Source organism: Phyllobates terribilis, unplaced genomic scaffold (assembly GCF_046119375.1).
Source record: "Phyllobates terribilis strain yellow unplaced genomic scaffold, ASM4611937v1 Scaffold_2__4_contigs__length_985480577, whole genome shotgun sequence".
NCBI classification, from domain to species: Eukaryota; Metazoa; Chordata; class Amphibia; order Anura; family Dendrobatidae; genus Phyllobates; species Phyllobates terribilis.
The window spans coordinates 879248384-879269280 of record NW_027362762.1 but is presented as its reverse complement, the minus strand read 5'-3'; the positions used below and the strand labels follow the sequence as shown (position 1 = coordinate 879269280).

The window sequence follows — 20897 nt, the reverse complement described above, 5'->3', positions numbered from 1 at the left end:
TAAACATCTGGATGGCGTTGTACAAAAACGTAGCCGCACTGTCACAATACGGTCTCCATGTATTTTCTATGGGATCCTTATTACAGATCTGTACAAAAGGGAGCAGTAATGTGCATGAGGGCCTGAGTCTGATTCAGCAAGTGAACACTTGCACTTTTTACATCTTGCCTTTAGGCAGCTTTTCACAATCACTAATGAATAATGATATTGAATCTTGCAGAAAAGATCAGTGAGGAAACTACAGAGTAGTCTTTCTTCTCAACATTTCAGTTTTACCATTAAGATATGTTCTATATATAAAACTTTGTAAATGAATAGCTTTGCTTCAGCTGAGCTGTAATACCATTCATGACCTGTGCTCCACTGTGGTGCTATTTTTCAGTTAAAGGAGTTGGCCACTACTTTCTTTTACTTTTGATGGCTATCAATATCTGATCGTTGAAGGTACGACACCCGGCATCCCCGCCGATCCCGGCCGGAAGTTCTCGCCAGCTGCAGGAACATAGCAGCTCTGTTATTTCTATAGTGGCGGCTTGGTACTTTCCAAGTGAATAGGGGGTGAATCTGCCTCTCCCGCCTGCCTCCACTATAGTAATGATGGAGTTCTAGCAGAATCTGAGAGCTCTACATGCTGCCTTCATCAGCGGGATGCTGGGTGCCACACACCCCATCAATAAGCCTATCCCGATGAAAGGCCATCAATAAAACAAATTGTGGTGAAACTCTAAAGAGTAATTGTCATTATAATTTTTATTTCAGAAATCGATAGTATGCATAATATATCAGGAAAATCTGCTTCGTTCTTCTCCTGGACTGATATTTTGCTTTTAATTCAGTGGCAAAATCTATAAAACCTGTATTTGGGGCATACAGACTCTCCCCAATACTGAGATAGGAGATGACAGTTGGTACTTTTAAAACTATATGGAGGGAGGAGGAGCTAGAGGAAGACCGACATTCCGCTGCAAGTTCACCTCCATAGAACATGATGAGCACCAACTGTCATCTCTCTCAGTAATTGTATGTCTATAGTCAGTATAGACAGTTTTGACTTGTTAATTGAGAATTTTGAGAATGAATTATCAGTCCAGGAGGAGAAAGATTTCTCTGATAACATATATAATACAAAGTTTATTTTCACATCTACTTATTAAAACGGGGATTGCTCTTTAAGCTGTCATATTTGGGTTGTTTTCTATTTTTTTTGATCATTTGAAGGTAACTATCTTGGACTACGTGAACCTCATGGAGTGATTCTATATAATCCTATGGTGATTAAACTGGAAGGGCAAACATCTGGCCACCAGCCACTGGTTTTGCAATGCCCTATTGGTCAGAAGGGACTGGTTCCATATTATTCAGGGGTCATCAGTTACTGGTTCTCTATAACCTAGTGACCACGAGGGACCGATACTGTATAAATCACCGGCCACTAGGGACTATGAGAGTAAACATCTGGCCGACAGGAACTGGTTTTTCAATGCTCTGTGGACCAGAAGGGACTGGCTTATATAGGATGGGGGTCACCAGGGAGTAATGGTGTAAATCATCGTCCAGCAAGTACAGCTACGGATAGCACCGTGGTTCCGATATTTTAGTTTTGTGTCTACATATTAGTTTATTCTGTGTTGTTTTGTGCAGATAAAACCCTGCTGATGCAATGCTTTCTTTTTATAGCATGTCTTATCTTGCAGCTCCATATCTCCTTCAGTTCTCATGGGAATGTTTGGTACTGGGCAGAGATGATTTCACATATCAAGCATGCGTAGCGTCCCCTCCCAACAGCCTAACCAGCGCTCCATGTACAGTGAGATTATATAGGAATATGCTTTATTATTGTATTCTCTATGTAATCTTCGCCTATGTCTATGATCTGTTGGAAGAAGCTCTGTTGTCATACAGTAACTTTTACAATGTTTGTGCAACTGGTCTATAAAGCCGTCATAAAGTTATGCCAACACGATCAAGCGTGGCTAGAGAAGAAAGCGTGTTATAACATGCTGTATAATTAATAGGAAACGCTTAGGATAAGCAGGAGTCCTCCATTAACATGTAGGTCACAATCGCACACCGGCGTGGCATGTATGGACTTCTGCTCCTGTTGTTTGGCTGCTAGTCCCGGCCGATAGACCTCAGCTGACAGTGTCGCCGATGGAAAGCTACAGCGTATTATGTCAGACCTGGAAATACAGGGAAAAGATCCTTGGCATGTCGTGGCATCACACCGAGGTGCAGTCCAGGCCTCGTGCACCGCTTTCAAAGCCTTATTACTGCTCTGCAAACAGTGAGCTGTAATCCGGCCTCACACACAAAGGCCTGACTCTGATAAAGCACACGGTCTCATGAATCGGTTTGTTGCATTTTGCAAAGGTGAATAATTTTTCTTCTTTTTTGCATCTTCCTCTTTCAATTTAGTTTGTTTGAAAACAGTCACCAAAAATGTACGACGCGCCCATGACAGCGGTGTGACAGCCTATCTCATGTTTACATCTGCTGTGCCTTTTAGGAAGTTTCCCGCAGTCTCCGGCACTAGCTGCTCTATGGCTGTGTATAGAAATAGGGTTCATCATTTTGCTGTTTTTTTTTTTTTAAATGTCCCTTATCTTTTGCCTTGTGTTATTCGTTGCTGTTTTTTTGTGCCAAAATCTTCAAAATATCTCATGTGCTTCATGAATTTTTCGCAAAGTCAAAAATGGTCTTTATTTCTGTCTTTTAACCTTTTTTGTGACTCTTAGTGCAATGCATAAACCAGCAGCGGGACAACCTCATAGAGATACATGAAACTGTCGCGCTCGGATCAGGAGACTCACGGCCTGTCCGTGCATTAGTGGCCTGATCTCTGAATGAGCCTTTAGGGTCTTTGCACACAGTGCGGATTTGCTGCGGTTTTGATGCTGCAGAATTTCTGCACCATTTCCACACCTAATATGCAAATTAGTTTAATTGCATATTAGGTGTGGTTTTTACATGCGGTTTTGCCGCATGCGGTTTTCATGTCTTAATGTTGAAATTAGAGAATATTTTTTTTTTGATCAGCATCTAGAGTTTTTTTGTGATTTTCCTCATCTCATGCAAGTCTATGGGGAAAATCCGCACGCGTTTCCACAAGAGAAATATACATGCTACGGATCTGAAAAACGCACGTCATGTTCGTTTCCGCAGGTGGTCCACACGTGCACAAAAACGCTTACTGGGCATGGGATTTCTAGAAATCCCATCCACTATGCTGTAACATCTGGACGCTGCCGTTTTGACACCGCATAAAAATGCAGCGTCAAAACTGCAGCAAATCCGCACGTGTGCACATACCCTAAGGGTATGTGCAGACATATCTCCCACTGCAGCCCTGACGCTGCGGAGGAGCCGTGCTCGGATATACAAATGAGCTCCACCTTTTTTTTTTTTTTTAAACCTACGGACTTTCCCCATGGAGGTTAGGTCTATGGGGAAAGTCCGCATGCTGCTGTCTGGAAAGACGCACCGCATGTTAGTTTCCGCGGGTACACAGAGACGCATAGTAGACATGGAATTTGTACAAATCCCATCCACAATGCTGTAACAGCTGGCCGCTACGGGTTTGACGCCGCATAAGTCAGCAGCGTCAAACCCACAGCGGCCTGGATCATTTGCACACACCCTTACTGTTTAGGTATTCTCTACATATAATGCAGAGAAACTTTGAAAATACTTAACTTTACTTGACCTGTGCAGATCTTGAGAGGGGGTTTCCTTGATTATATGTATGTGCATGTCATACAAACTAGGGTTTTTCCAGTGGAACATTAATACGAAATACCTCTATAATTTTCTAAAGGTCTGCACCTTCAGAGAGACATGCACTCATATCGACCACTGTATGTCTTATCCCTTCTGTGGTCTCTTGCTGCTAAAGTACTGTTTCTCTGTCGCGCCCTCTCTGTCGCGCCCTCTCTAGGCTCAGCAATGTCGTGCTGTCTACCTCGTCATCACCACTCAGAAGTGTGCGCCTCTTAATGAATCAGGCGTGTCTGACTAACATGCCCCCTCAATGCCGGTCTTGATGAATCTGGGCCCCTGCATGAATCCATATAAAGGCGTTGTCCGGGAATAATTTTATATTTATTATAGGGCTGCAGACATAGAAGATAAGAAACACAGCAACACTCTCTTTGCTTTGATCCAGCGCTTCCTCTCCGACGCAGTTTCGGTCTTTGACAAGCTGCCGCAGTGATGTCACAACTACAGTGCATGTGACCGTCTACCATGGTGTCTCCTCTGAGCCCAGTGATTGGCTGCAGCAGACACAGGCACAGGCAGAGCTGGACCTGGGGTGGGTGGTTATTAGTGTGTTTTCTATTGTTGCAAGCCTATTTAATAAAAGAAAAATTTCTGGACATATCACTTTTAATTGCAATTTTTTAAAGAAAAAAACCCATCTAATTTCGGTTCAGTCTTCACTTGTTCTCCTTCCCGCTGACTTTGAAATGGCCATAGGGACGGGTGTAACTATAGAAGAAACTCTTTACGGTCTACTTTACCATATCCTGTTTATCCTGATGACACGTTTGTACTTTTCACAATAAGTTGTGCCAGCATTACCGGTTGTGTGATTGTCATTTCTTCTTTGCAGCTAATGTTTGAGCCATTGTCTCCTACACCGTGTAGAGGTCCCTTGAGGTCTTGTCCTTCTGAGAGATCACTGATCTGTTCAGCTTGATCCCCAGAAGTCTTGTCGTTTCAGTGGTTGATCTGGGCATAACAAAGACTTCTTTTGGCTTTCTTGGTTACCTGACGCTTCAGCTGATGTTCTAGACCAGTGATCTGCAGCTTGTGGTCTGGCGGCATGATGGGAGATGCAGGTTGAAGGTCGATTATTATTATTTTTTTTTACAAAGCTGTTGTGGGCTCCCTATCTGTGTGATGCATGATATTAATACTGCCCTACATTGTAGACATTCTGTGCACTCTAAGAAAATTCTCCAAGTAGAACAATTAGCCAGTTTTTTTTCCCCACTGATAAACATGCTTGATCCTTTGGGAGTAGGGACTAAAGGCTGTCAGCCAAACGAGTTTTCTGACGACTGCCCTCCAAAGTATTTGGCCTTTTTGAAAATTAAAGGCAGCACAAACTTGCTGTATATCTATCTATATCTCACAATATCTGTGACAGCTCTGGCTTTACAAGAGGCTGAGGAGGACAGATATTGATCATAAAACAAGAAGGTGGGGAGGTGCACTGAAATGATTGACAATGCCAAGGGTGCACCGAGCGCCTGTACTTGGTCTGAACAGTCATTTTATGCAGACAGACTTGCTTTAAATCAATCCGACCTCACACATAATGTGACCTCAGCCAAAGAGCAGAGGTCAAAAGCATGAGTGGTACAGTTATGGAGACCACCATATAACACCCGAAGAGCAGAGGCCAAGAGCATGAGTGGTACAGTTGTGGAGACCACCATATGACACCCGAAGAGCAGAGGCCAAGAGCATGAGTGGTACAGTTGTGGAGACCACCATATGACACCCGAAGAGTCTTGGATTGTCCTTATTCTAATAAATAGAATGCTAAAGACTCTTTGACCCCAATTCATTGCTTGTTTTTTTAAGACCCTTTCCTTTTCTATCTTGTGGTGTTAGTTGCTGTTTTTTGGCACCAAATTCTTCAAAATTGAGCCATGAATTTGGTGCAAAGTCAAAAATGGCCTTTTTTTTCCTGTCTTGAACTGTTGTTGAAAGACTTTACTGCCAAAAGTCACCCGTTTTTGCAAAATTGCTCCCTGGTAATAGGGGTGCGACTGGAGTACAGTTGCTCCAAATTTTTAAAATCTCAATTTAAAACATCTGGAATAGCTAAACTTTGCCCACAAAGTGGCAAAAAAGGGTAGGCACATATAAAATAGACTTCAAAAAAGGCGCAAATTATTGAATAATGAACTGGGTGCAAGCCGAAAAAAGGCACAAAACACACAAAATTAATCAAACAGGCGCAGAGGCAATGATGAATCGAGGCTTTCGGGTGTTGCATGCTTGTCTCGGCACCGTTACTGGCCAAAGAGCTGCTCGAGTCTCCACACCTGATGGTCCTTGGGTTGGACAGGATAAGGGGATGAAAGTAACACCTATTGCAATGATACCTGGCAGAAGAACGAAACGGACAGTAGTAATTCTGTGTGACACTGCCCCATCCTCACATGATATCCGGAAATGAAAATCATTTTAAGTCTTCACAATACAATGCAGTTATTTTGGGATGTGAGAGGAAATCCAAATAAATTATGACTAGAAATAATGAATATTTAGAAAAAACACTGAAATTTTCAGGGGGTAATTTTTTTTTTTTGTCCGGTATTCAAGAATATACAGTAATAATGAATACTGGTTTCACCGTGAAGGGAAATGCGTGTTCCTTCCCTTCCTTCCTGACAGATACAATCACTTGTGTGATCACATGTAGCAGAGCCGTCGTGTATGAATTCCCTCTTATATGTTGCTAAATGAATTCTTGTAAAAGGTCGACTGTACATTATCTTTCTTTTAGATTTAACACCATTTGTTCTGCCATTAAATTAAATGGCAAAAAATGTCAACTGCTTAAAGGGAACCTGTCACTAGATTTATGCTGCTCCAACCGCGGGCAGCATGACTCCGAGCCCGGCTGCAGATTGCCGCCAGGTATATTTTTTCCCTGAAACGCTCGGGTGTTGCGGAGAGATTAGTTTGCAGGACCGGCCTTTTCCCAGAACCTCTAAAGAGGTTTATAGTTGGGTCTCTCGATAACTACACCCATGGGAGAAACCTGTCAGTAATCTGGCTCTGCTAACTATATGTTCAGCCAGGCTGCGATTCGTGCTGCCGGTGGTTTTGGCAGCCTGAATCGAGTTTTGAAAAAAAATTATTTTTTCAATATGTAATTTCCTGAAGTTTATTTAGTGAATCTTAGGCTGCATTCACCATAGTCACATTGTGTTCTCATCCGAGAGAAATAGACCTGGTAGGTATTTTTTTTTTTTTAAACAAAGAAAATATCCAGCTTCATAAAATTGCCATTTTCATTTAGAAAAATGATTAAACATTTTCCAAAACACGTTTCGAAACGTGTTGCTGCCTTTGTAATATTAAGGAAAATTTGAAATAATTTTTCTACATAAAAATCGCAATTTTATGACGCTTGATCTTCTCTATGTTTAACGCTACAATTGCTCCCCTGGAATCCATGCTTCAATACGCCTAGACCCTGGGTGAGCTGGTTTTTCCTCTTTTGCATCAATTTCTTTTTCCCTCAGATGTCATCCTAGTTGCTCCTGGTTTTTTTTTTTTTTCCCCTGAAGCAGGTAGACTGTCTAAACTTATTTTCATCCATTGACTCTTACCAGTGTATTAGTTAAAAGCAGATGAGACTCAGATGGATCTCTGCAGTACAAAGTCTGTCTTCTGTGTGTTGTCCGTTTTACACTACAGTAACACATCCGTGTGCCATGTCTAGTTGTCCATTATTTCCTCAGACATCACACATCACATCATACCCATAGTTTCATTGAGCCATACACAAATCACATTTAATAACGGATCTGTGTGTCTGGTCCGGGAGACTCCGATTATGTCCTATGTTCATCCATTTTTGCAGATCAGACCTCGGCGATTAAAGTTTGTGGGGAATTGTATAAAACGGATGACACACTCAAGACAGCTCTTGTACTGCAGAGTTCATCTGAGTTTCATCTGTTTTAAACTGACCCAATATTAAAAACCCCTTAGTGATCACCAATACGTCTTTTTACTGACCTGCAATATAAGAGACTAGCATGGCACAGAACATAAAAATTACAAGTAAAGTCTATATGCTCAAAGTTCAAATATTTATTCCGGAAGTTTAATAACCAACAAATGAAAATCAGATCTAAATTCATCCAACGTTTCGGCTTACACACCTTTTGTCAAGGTGATCTGTACATGTAAATACAAACATATAATTAGATAAGAGAAATAACAAAAGGAAAATAAAAAAAGGTGATGATCAAAATAAAGCTGTGTGGGATTCCATAATTGTTTGGAGAGTAGACCGCATGAACAATAGTGTTCCACTTCAATTCCGTTGATTAGAACCATCTCCATAGTAACATATTAATTCATTGCAAAGGTATGAGAAGATCCTATTCACTAGGTAGATATAAAGGATATCAAAGGCCACGTAAGGTCTAGAAGACAAAAAACATAAGTAAGTCACATCAAAAACTCATCTGACAAATACTGACTTAGGCTATGTGCCCACGTTGCATTTATGAAGCAGAAAATTTCTGCTGCATAAATGCAAGTCCTCTCCCGGAAAAACGCATGCGGAATTCCGCACGCGTTTATCGCGCATTTTTCGCGCGTTTATCACGCGTTTTCCACATGCGGAATTGCCTTGCGTTTTTTATGCATTGGACAAAGGCAATTCCGCTTGCGGAAACGCAAAATTAAATGACATGCTGCGGATTTTTGAACGCGGCATAAACGCTGCGGAAAAATCCGCAGCATGTGCATAGAACTTGCGGAATCCCATTGGGGACCATGGGGTGCGGATATACATGCGTTTTTCAAGCGTTTACGCTGCGGAAATTCCGCAGCATATACGCTTGAAAAATGCTACGTGGGCACACAGCCTTAAGATCTAATTGGACATATGGACTTATCTGCTCATATATTCATATTCTACACGACATTAATATTGAATGAATGTTTCAAAATCATATCTGATCTCATATAACAGGACAATACAAGATAGTACATTGAATATAGGCCGCAGAAGGAGGTAACGACAAGGGGAGGGTAGGGAAGACGGGGGAACAAGGCAAGGAAAAGAGGGAAGAAACAGGAGTAGGGAAAAAGAAAAAAGGAAAGAAAGAGGAAATTGAGGGTATGGTGTAAGAGACCCAGAAGATGACATTGAGAAAGGCGTGTAGCCAAAATGTTGGATGAATTTATATCTGATTTTCATTTGTTGGTTATTGAACTTCCTGAATAAGGCTGTGTGCCCACTATGCGTTTTTTAAGCGTTTCCGCAGCGGCAATTCCGCTGCAGAAGCTCTTAAACGCTTGGTAGAAGGTCTGCCATGTTCCCCAATGATAATCCGCATGTGCTGTACACATGCTGCGGAAATTTCCGCTGCGGATTATCATTGCGGAAAAATATGCAGCACTAGCAATTATGCAGACACGCAGCGTAATTGCCGCCATTGACTTGCATTGAATCGCTTAATATCCGCATGACTACATGTATACATGCGGATATTATGCATTTCAATGTGCGGATGGTACCCGGGTCTGGAGAAGAGGAGACTCTCCTCCAGACCCGGGTACCATAGTAAATGTAAAAAAAAATTAAAAAATGTAAAATAAAAAAACACATTATACCCACCACCTCATGGTCCGCGGTCTTCTATCCGGTACGTCTTGGCTCCCTGGTGGCTCGCAATGGAGTAAAAGAACCTTCCATGATGTCATTCAGTCATGTGAATGGTCACGCGACCGCTGATTTCGGCAGTCGTGTGACCTATCACATGACTAAATGACGTCATGGAAGGTCCTTTTACACCACTGCGAGACACCGGGGAGACCGAGGGCCATCAGAAGGTGAGTATATGTTTTATTTTTTACCATTTGTATTCTTTTTTTTTTTTTTTAACTAGCTTGGCACACTATATAAAATCCATCCCGGGTGCATGGATTTATATAGTGTGACCAAGTTGTCAAGCACTTTCCAAGTGATGCTAAAATCGCTTGGAAAAGCGCTTGACAACCCGCATGCGAAATTGCATGTGCAAAACGCGTGACAAACGCTTCTACCTGGCAGGAAAAAAACGCATGTACAATCCGCATGTACAATCCGCATGTGTTTTTTTCTGCCAGGGAGATGCAGAAACGCTCAGGAAAAATCCGGAGCATTTCTGCATTGTGGGCACATAGACTGAATATTTAGGCTATGTGCCCACGTTGCGGAAATGAAGCAGAAAATTTCTGCTTCATTTCCGCATGTCCTCTCCCGGAAAAACGCATGCGGAATTCCACAAGCGTTTATCGCGCGTTTTTCACGCGTTTTCGACATGCGGAATTGCCTTGCGTTTTTTCATGCATTAAATAAGGCAATTCCGCATGCGGAAACGCAAAATTAATGAACATGCTGCGGATTTTTGAACGCAGCATAAACGCTGCGGAAAAATCCGCAGCATGGGCTTAGAACTTGCGGATTCTCATTGGGGACCATGGGGTGCGGCTTACAAAGTGTTTTACAAGCGTTTCCGCTGCGGAAATTCCGCATCAAAAGCGCTTGTAATCCGCAACGTGGGCACGCAGCCTTAAACTTTGTGCATATAGACTTTGCTTGTAATTTTTTTGTTCTGTGCCGGAGGTTTTCCCTCTACAACTTGCTACATCAGCCATGATCACTTTTGGCATGGCCGTTTAAACCCTTATATGCTGCTGTCAATAGTAACTACCGCATCTATATTGTTAACAGAGTGTGGGGGCTCCCTTTTTAACTCCATTGGCACCCTGTGGTCTTGATGTTTGCCATGACCATTCATGGCCAAATAATGGCTTCAGAGTCTGCCGGCTATAGTGTCTTGTTCAGAAATTATCAAAATTTAGGTGGTAAAAATAAACTTTTTCATTCCTGTCATGTCTCTTTGCATTAATTCCTGAAAAGCAAGTGAAGGGTTAATGAACTACCTGAAATCAGTTTTGAATATGTTGAGGGGTGCGGTTTTCCATATGGTATCACTTTTGGGTGGTTTCCAATATATAGGACCCCCAAAGTCACTTCAAAACTGAGCAGGTCCTCTAAAAATAAGTTTTGTAAACTTTCTTGAAAAAATGAAAAATTACTGCTACATTTTGAAACCTTCTAAAATGCTAACAAAATTACACAACATTTTACAAATGGTGCTGATGTAAAGCAGACAGGAGGGAAATGTTATTTACTCATGTTTTTGTGTGGTATGACTATCTGGATTAAAGGGATAATCATTCAAAGTTTGAAAATTCCATTTTTTTTTTAACTTGTCAAATTTCTAATATTTTTATAAATAAAAACAACAGATCAACCTAAATTTAACATTATTATAGAGTATAATGTGTCACGAAAAAAACAATCTCAAAATCAATTGGATATGTTGAAGCATTACCAGAGTTATTACTACATAAAGTGACACTGGTCAGATTTCAAAAAACTTGGTCCGGTCACTAAGGGGTTAAGTCAGTAGATAGAAACATTCACACAGTCAATGCGCTTCAGTGAAATGCGCTTCAGTGAAAAAAATGCATGGGAAAATTGGAAGCAACTAGAAAAAAAATCTATCCGTTTCTCTGGGATGAGAACACTCAAACGGATGTGTGAATGTAGCCTTTACAACCTGTGTCTGTGCCTTCTTTGCATTGTCCTTCTATATAGGAAAACACTTTGTTCTATAGTAAAGCTGTGTGTGCAGCCTCGTATAGGCCGGGCGGAGGTCGGGAAAACACACTTTTGACCTTGTCTGGTGAATGTGGGTCTAAGGGGAACATTGCAGTTAACATCAGGAAAAAGCTCCTAATGTATAACTCTGGCCCACATGGTGGTTATATTTGGTCCGCGACACCAGAACAGTCAGCCCTATGTGAGGCCTATTATACTGTATGGAGGACTATGTGGGGCCATTATTCTGTATGGAGGACTATGTGAGGCCATTATACTGTATGGAGCACTATGTGGGGCCCATTATTCTGTATGGAGGACTATGTGGGGCCCATTATTCTGTAAGGAGGACTATGCGGGGCCCATTATTCTGTATGGAGGACTATGTGAGGCCTATTATTCTGCATGGAGGACTATGTGGGGCCCATTATTCTGTGTGGAGGACTATGTGGGGCCCATTATTCTTTGTGGAGGACTATGTGGGGCCAATATACTGTATACTGTTTGACCCACGACTTTGTCCTAATTTTTCATTTTGGCCCGGTGTGTGTTTGAGTTTGACATTCCTGCCTTAGATTGTACAGTTAAAGCCCATCATACACGTTAAATAACAGCCATTTGACTGCCGGCCATCTTTCCCAACTTCCCCATACACAGGAACGCTTTACTCGGTTTAGTGCCCCAGTGTTCCCTATGAGAAAGCCGCTGTCAGACTCCTCTGGCAGGGACTTATCTCCCAGACAACAAAAGAATCGATTATTAGAAATCCTACAGGACGGATCCTTCTCTCCCCTCTGTCAAGGAAGAATTGTTAGGCCCCCCATATTGTCTGCTGATATCTGCTTGTTAAGCTGAGTTTAGTCTGTGTATGAGGACTTTTATGTTCCAGTATCTTTTGTGAGACTCCGACCCGCATTTACAGCATCATATAGCAGATCCCTACTGGATCAGAGACCAGGTAGCCTGCTCCCGGGGTTGTTGGCCCAACTGATTAGACTACATTATGGCATTTACTCATTATGCCATAAACGTCTATGGCGGCAGCTGTATACTCCAGATGTAGATCATTCTCATTTATGGGACTGTTTTTCTGCAGTGGAAAATCTGCAGAAGTGAAATCTGCACCAAATAATGCAGTTTTTTTGTTGTGGTAAACTTTCTGCTTATATCCGTGCTGATATCTACAATAGAAACTGACTTGAAGAGGATTGAAGATCCATACCGCAGGTCGATCTATGATTTTTTAACACTTTTTGTATGGATGAGATTTGGTGAAGTCTTCCCCTTAATGCTGCTGTGTACTGTAATATGTGGCCGATTTCCCAATGCGCCAAGTGTTTTGCTGTACAGGAACATACAGTGAGGCTGACTGTCATCCCCAGTAGAAATGGGAAACCTTCTGTATGAATATTTCTCTTTGCTGCAGCTATTTTCAGCTCCTAGTAATTTCTTATTAATTCTGTGTACCAGTTTTTCTACAAAGTACATGTACAAACTAAACAACTACCAATACTCACTCAACACCTTTTGCAAACATGGGAGCGCGTCTTAATCTCATCATCTATAACCAGTAGGTTGGATCCATGAACGCCCTTGCTTGATAAGCCAGATTTCCCTTCTGATTCAGGTTCGGACTCATTTCTAATCTGGGACAGATCCACTGGGGTTAGATTTAGACACGTTCTTATGGGATCAGGCTATTTTTCTTCCATAAGGCTATGTTCACGCATCATGTTTTTTTCAGCATTTTTTTGCTGCAGATTTTTATGAAAATTTTCAGCTGCCTTTTGCAGTACCAGCAAAGTCTATGAGAGACCAAAATTTTCTGTTCACACATCATGTTTTTTTTGTTTCTGCCCTGCAGCCTTTTTTGGAAAATAGAGCATGTCACTTCTTTTAGCGTTTTCAGTGTTTTTTCACCCATAGGAAGTAATGGGTAGTGAAAAACGCTGAAAAAAATATGATGTGTGAACATAGCTTTCAGGTTTTGCTGCGTTTTTAGTGAAAATACGCAAGTACAACAGTATGTGAAACACATTTATTTTTGTGATTTTACCATGTTGTCTTGCTCACTGAGATGGCACTTTGTATTAGGAGAGTTTAATTAAATTAGAGATGTGCACATTGTAAACATTGGCTGAGCTATCTGTGAGATTGAACAATACCTGTGGCCCAGGGAGGTGTGAAATTGAACAGTGCCAGTGCAACTGAATGGTAGACCCCATAGTGTGAAAGTAAATAGTGTCATACACACTGGCAGTGCATTGAGTTTGTTAAGCCCCCGTCTCACATAGCGAGATTGCTGCTGTGTCACGGTTTTGGTGACGCAACAGCGACCTCACCAGCGATGTCGCTATGTGTGACACTTTGCAGCGATCAGGCCCCTGCTATGAGGTCGCTGATCGCTGCAAAGTGTCCTGGACCATTTTTTGGTCGTTGCTCTCCTGCTGGTCAGCACACATCGCTGTGTGTGACCAGCGGGAGCAGCGGTCAGGCTGGTAACTATGGTAAATATCGGGTTACTAGGGGCACACGCGCACTTAGTAACCCGCTGTTTATCATGGTTACGAGCCTGCTAAAGTGAGCGGTAACCTCCCGCTCACCGTAGCAGAGTGGTAACCATGATAAACAATGGGTTACTAGGAGCGCGTGTGCCCCTAGTAACCCGATGTTTATCATGGTTACCAGCCTGCTCCTGCTTCAGCAGGCTGGTAACCAGGAGCAGGACATCGTGGAAAGATTGTTTCCACGATGTCGCTGCTCCCCTGATCGTTGGTGAGCCTGCCTGTTTGACAGCTCACCAGCGACCACATAGCGACGCAGCAACGATCCCTGACAGGTCGTATCATTGTCGGGATCGTTGCAGCGTCGCTTTGTGTGACGGGGCCTTTAGTTAAACTATTCCTGAACAATTCACCTCCCCCCACTGTTATGCCAAAACCAGAATGAGATTTTTTTTTCACTGAACTTTATGTACATGCATGAACAAGAGACACAATTCTGCAAAAAGAAAAAGCATATAAAAACACATAAAAAAATGCAGCAAAAGCTGCGTTTTTGATGCAGCTTCTTTCCTGCTAGAGATCAGGTTTTGCTGCAGATTTGTGACGCAAAAAAAAAGATGATATGTGAACATAGCCTTACAGAACTTGGTGGCTCTTGTTCAGGTAAGCGTCTTTCCTGGTTGGCATATTTCCAGCTCAGGTCATTTATAAATTCTCATATATCCCTGACTAGTATAAAGGATGAACTTCCTTCATTTGAAACCTTAATCATTCAAGTAGGTCCTTGTACTAAGAATCTATCTTGTATATACAAAGCAACACATAAGGACACCTGCAATGACCCCCTACCCTTTACTGGCGCTTGAGAGAAGGAATTGGATAGTCAAGTTTCAGAGGAGGATTGACAAAAGGCAATCATATGGTTCCACAAATTATCTATTACTTGCCATGCTCAGGAGAAAAACTATAATATTCTATCTAGATGGTGCCATTGTGCCACTTTGCTTCCTAGAATCTTCTCCTCTGTGTCAGACTTGTGCTTGCGGTGTGGTGGTGCAGACTGGTTTATGATACATACACTGCTCAAAAAAATAAAGGGAACGCTTAAACAACAGAATATAACTCCAAGTAAATCAAGCTTCTGTGAAATCAAACTGTCCACTTAGGAAGCAACACTGATTGACAATCAATTTCACATGCTGTTGTGCAAATGGAATAGACAATAGATGGAAATTATTGGCAATTATCAAGACACCCTCAATAAAGGAGTGGTTCTGCAGGTGGGGACCACAGACCACATCTCAGTACCAATGCTTTCTGGCTGATGTTTTGGTCACTTTTGAATGTTGGTTGTGCTTTCACACTCGTGGTAGCATGAGACGGACTCTACAACACACAGAAGTTGCTCAGGTAATGCAGCTCATCCCGGATGGCACATCAATGCGAGCTGTGGCAAGAAGGTTTGCTGTGTCTGTCAGCGTAGTGTCCAGAGGCTGGAGGCGCTACCAGGAGACAGGCCAGTACACCAGGAGATGTGGAGGGGGCCATAGGAGGGCAATAACCCAGCAGCAGGACCGCTACCTCCGCCTTTGTGCAAGGAGGAACAGGAGAAGCACTGTCAGAGCCCTGCAAAATGACCTCCAGCAGGCCACAAATGTGCATGTGTCTGCACAAACGGTTAGAAACCGACTCCATGAGGGTGGTATGAGGGTCCAACGTCCACAGATGGGGGTTGTGCTCACAGCCCAACACCGTGCAGGATGCTTGGCATTTGCCATAGAACACCAGGATTGGCAAAGTCGCCGCTGGCGCCCTGTGCTCTTCACAGATGAAAGCAGGTTCACACTGAGCACATGTGACAGTCTGGAGACGCCGTGAAGGCATTGAAGCTATGGACTGGCCCGCCCGTTCCCCAGACCTGAATCTGATTGAGCACATCTGGGACATCATGTCTCGCTTCATCCACCAACGTCACGTTGCACCACAGACTGTCCAGGAGTTGGCGGATGCTTTAGTCCAGGTCTGGGAGGAGATCCCACAGGAGACCATCCGCAACCTCATCAGGAGCATGCCCAGGTGTTGTAGGGAGGTCATACAGACACGTGGAGGCCACACACAATACTGAGCCTCATTTTGACTTGTTTTAAGGACATTATATCAAAGTTGGATCAACCTGTAGTGTGTTTTTCCATTTTCATTTTGGGGGTGACTCCAAATCCAGACCTCCATTGGTTAATAAATTTGATTTCCATTGATGATTTTTGTGTGATTTTGTTGTCAGCACATTCTACTTTGTACAGAACAAAGTATTCAATGAGAATATTTCATTCATTCAGATCTAGGATGTGTTATTTGAGTGTTCCCTTTATTTTTTGAGCAGAGTATATATGGTGGGAATGCCCATTGGTTCTGGGTTATAGAATTCAATATTCTCTCTGTGCAGTAGTCTCACTGGTAACACTTTCCCTCCAAATAGGCCTACTCTTCATTACTCCAGACTCCATCTCAAAGGCTAAAAAAGATATCCTTAGACACTTTCTAACAATTGTTAAGTCAATTATTCCACGTCACTGGAAATCCACAAAAAACTCCCACTTTGGGTGAATGGGTGGAAGAGGTTAACAATATTATATAAATGGGAAAATATGATTGCACATGATACCAATCGCCCAGGCATTGTAGGGAGGTCATACAGGCACGTGGAGGCCACACACAATACTGAGCCTCATTTTGACTTGTTTTAAGGACATTACATCAAAGTTGGATCAGCCTGTAGTGTGTTTTTCCACTTTAATTTTGGGGGCGACTCCAAATCCAGGCCTCCATTGGTTAATAAATTTGATCATCTGGTGGTGGCTACATACACAGTAGCCATGCTATATGTGCTGTATGCAGTATTTCTGTACTTTACAGAGCTACTTGTCCGCTAACTTCAGAGGAAATCTTGATGTTTGGAGCGGAGGAGGAGAACACAATCCTCTGATGTTTTGCCGGAAGGTTGAGTTTTCTAAATGCGATCCTCTGAACCGGTCTGAAGTCACTTGTTTTCTTGGTGAACCATGCTATTTACAGACTTTGTTGCAAAAGCTTCATGTAACAAAAAGGAATCTAAAATACACACAATGAGCCACAGATTACAGATAAATCCGGCTGTTTTTTGTTTGTTTTTATTTTGCTCCAAGTAAAATAATAAGAATTTATTTAAGATTTTGACAACACATTTTGTCAACTGAGGTCAGCCTTTGGGAGAATGAAGTTTTCTTATCCACTACTTTTGTTCTTCACTAGAAATAAGTGGCTCTCTGCCGTCATCCATCTCCCCTTTTATGTTAACTGTGTTCACGCTGATATTTTTTTTTTATGCGTGGATTTTGACATGTCAAAACATAACGTGTCAAGCACTGATTCAAAAAAGTGTAAAAGAAAAAAAACCTTGAACTGAAAACCTTGTCCAAATCCCATTGATTCCTGGTTGGATTTCTCTTAAATGCCACGTCTCATGTGTCTGCCACAAAAAATAAAAAATACCCAGGTAAACCTACACTTAGGAGATGTGAAAACGAGGTATAAGAGTTTTTTTTTGTGGCACATGACGTCTTTAAATTTGTTTTTCTGAATCCTTACAGATGACTATATCGAGCGAGGCTGAGCACGTCTAAACAGAATGTTGCCGTAAGTGTGATGTTCGCGACCGGCAATACCGGAGACTCCGGACAGCGTGCACACATTGTAAGCTTTCAGGAGTCACATATCTCCTGCTGTCACATATGCTGTTATCAGAAGAATGGACAACTCATGTTGGTGAAACCCCCAAGATTTTTCTAGGCGAAGCCACTTTTGGAAATAGTTAGAGATCATTTTCCCTTAGGGTACGTGCCCATGATCCGTTCCAGCAGCGGTTTGGACTCAGGTCACCTGCGCTGCTTCCAAATTGCTGCGTTGTACAGTAGAAGCCAAGTTGATGGGATTTATAGAAATCCCATGCCCATTGTGCTTCTATTAGCTGCAGCGTAAACTCACCCGTGGCACGGCTTTACGACCCTGGTCTCTGCAACAGAAATTTCACCCATAGAATGGATAGGGTGCGGTACCTCTGCATGTGTTCCACGAACACATGCGGGATTGGACGCAGCGAAAATACACTGCGTCCAAAATGCTGCTATAGCCTGATCGTGGGCACATAGCCTTAGTGGCTTTACTGGCAGATTTGGCTTTTTTTTGTGTTTGATCTACTGCTGGTGTCTTTTACTCTGTTCTTTCAACTATAAAGAGCGAGCGTCTTCTAAACAAAATCGCCCGAAGAATGAACATTTTACTTCTTTTAACCACTTTCCGATTTCCAGTGCCTGAAGTGATTAAGAGGAGTAATAAAAGGCTGATCATGTGCACAGAAAGTTGTTTTTTAATGCTGTTAGCTGTGCATTTGTGTTCATTTTTTTGCGGTGGTACTGCAGCATTGTACAGGCGGATTTCAGGCGGAATCCATCTGAGAAAGATGTGGTGTGCACATACCCTTATATTTTGTATATGCTATAGTCTGCCTTTTCTGCTTTGCATCGCTGTATTACTCAGGTAGTAAGGATGCGATTATGTGATCTGATGATGCATTAAAAATTGCAAGTATTTCACATCAGTATTTGTAAGCCAAAACCAAGGGTGGGTGATAAATACAGAAGTGGTGACGTGTTTCTATTATATTTTTCCTCTGATTGTTCCTCTCCTGGTTTTGGCTTACAAATACTGATGTAAAATACTGACCAAATACTGAATACTTATTTTAGGAGTGCTTGTCTTTAATTGAACTCTTTGTTCTGTATGTTCAGGTGTTGATTCCCACAAAATCACTGATTGGAAATCCAAACGTGATTGAACCCAGAAACAGCACTTTATTACAATAACTTGGAGTGTATTTCTGGTACGGACCCACCTAGCGGCAGTGATGCTGGATGGGCACTGTGCTGAGTATTTTGCCATATTGGCATGACCCTGAAATGATTGGTAATGTTCACACGTTTTTGCAGGTGAACAGTGTCTGCTCCTTCCCTCCATTGAGTTTTATGATAATTGCCTGGAAATCTCTTGGATTTTGTGCCCAGAACGTTTTGTATTAAGACTTTTTTTCCCCAAAGTGTAGCCATATATGAATATATGGTGCAGCGTACATCCCTTTATAAGATGGTAAACCTGCAGCTGTTATAGGAGTCTCCGTGTATTACAGCCACAGATACAACAATCTGTGCCCAGACATGATGTCATGATGCGAGTGCCGCTTCCAGTTTACTAGATCTAGAGGAGAATGTTAAGATTTCAGACAAGTGACAGACTTGTTATTCCAAGTATGTTCTTGTGCTAAGGGAAAGTCCCTTCTTTCAGTGAAGTGTACCGAATAACCGCATTAATAACCTGACGCTGCACAATGTGAACTACAGGCAACGCACAGGGTAAACTGCACGCAACACACTGATTTCTACATGCTGCCAATGGAGAAAAGAAGTGACAATTGTAAATGCATATGCACTATCTATATATCTACATATCTTCCTGACTACAGAATCAAACATTTTACTGATAACTCGCAAACTGTACAATAATAAAGGATTGTTAGTATTACATATGTAAAGTTCAGCTGTGCTGCCGTAATAAAGCCCAATGTGTGCATCATGGCGGAGGATCAAGCCTTTTCTTTGGAATATTGAGAATACTGTGAAATCAGACTGATACAATCGCACATTGCGCTGTTACATGGGTTACTCATCATTTCCAGGGAAGCATCCTCGGCCTTTATAACACTAAGGCCGTTTTCTCAAACCCTATTCTTTATTTTCGCGTTCTACCTGCTGGATCATGAACCCATTGCAATCAGTGTCTCCTTCACTTAAGCCTTTTTTTTTTTGCAGACCGATTGTTTACCCAGCACCCCCGAAAAAAAAATCTAGATATGTCCTACTTTGATTAATGATGACATCCATTTTTTGTATACAATCATAGTTGGAGTTGTCTTCGTGTTTTTTTGTTTTTTCTCATGGATAATTCGTCAAAAAAAAAGAACATGTGAAAAGACAGATACGTCGCAATAGGTTCATGAATTATCCACAAAAATAACCGGTGGCATGTGTAAAAAAAACATGCTTGTCACGGTGGGATGGATTTTGTGCTTATTTATTAAACTAGTCAGCTAAGTACCCAATGTTATTTACATGTATTAGTACTATTTGCTTATTTACTTACTACAGGGCATTTGCTCGCCTTGTTTTTATCCTAGGTTTTGTCTGTTAATGGTCACAGGGTGATTGTGCACCTGCACATTGCACTTATTTCAGCAGGTGTGCAGGTTCTTTTCTTTGGTTTTGCTTTAGCTCCTTGTACTCTGTACATATAGGGAGGGGGCTCCCCCATTTTGGGCTGTTCATCTTGTCTCTATACCTTTCCACAGGCAGGTGGAAAATTGGCAGTTCTAGGTCCTAATCGGACTTCTGGCACATAGCATGGTGAAGTACTAGTTAGTGACCGGCCTGACTGGGTACACCTTGTCGCGGTCGGATGGCTTCTGTGCTTTTTAGATCAGAGTAGTTACCCCATGTTATTTAATTACTGCAGGGTGTTTTCTCATTGTTTCTATCATAGGTTTTGCGTGTTCGAGGTGTAAGGACTAGTGATGAGCGAGTATGTTCTGTTAACCCTTTCAGCGAGCATGCTCGGGTGCTCGCCGAGTATCTTCAGCGTGCTTGGTGTTATGTTTTAGTCACTCTGTGCGCATGATTTGCAACTGTTTGACAGCTTTAATAGATGTGAGGAATGCCTAAGAAATAGGCATTCCTCACATGTATTAAAGATGTCAAACTGTCGCAAATCATTAAAACGGCATGACTCAAACATAACACCGAGCACTGAAGATACTCGGAAATCACCTGAGCATGCTCGTAAATCTCGAGTTAGGACCTTTGGCATCACATCTGCATCCTCTGCACTGATCAAAAATA

The 20897-nt window shown here is 42.1% G+C and overlaps 1 protein-coding gene across 6 annotated transcripts in view; it reads left to right on the top strand.

The window, feature by feature from the left end:
- Positions 1-20897, top strand: part of ST3GAL6 (ST3 beta-galactoside alpha-2,3-sialyltransferase 6) — a 168946-nt gene that overhangs the window by 32229 nt on the left and 115820 nt on the right. The window contains exon 1 of one of the 6 annotated variants that reach the window (XM_073668148.1): positions 2352-2370. The exons of 4 other annotated variants lie outside the window; for them this stretch is intronic. The gene's annotated coding sequence lies outside the window, so the exon portion shown is untranslated. Of the gene's footprint in view, positions 1-2351; positions 2371-17543; positions 17647-20897 lie in introns of those variants that run through there. One more of the 6 variants, XM_073668147.1, reaches the window with a different exon arrangement.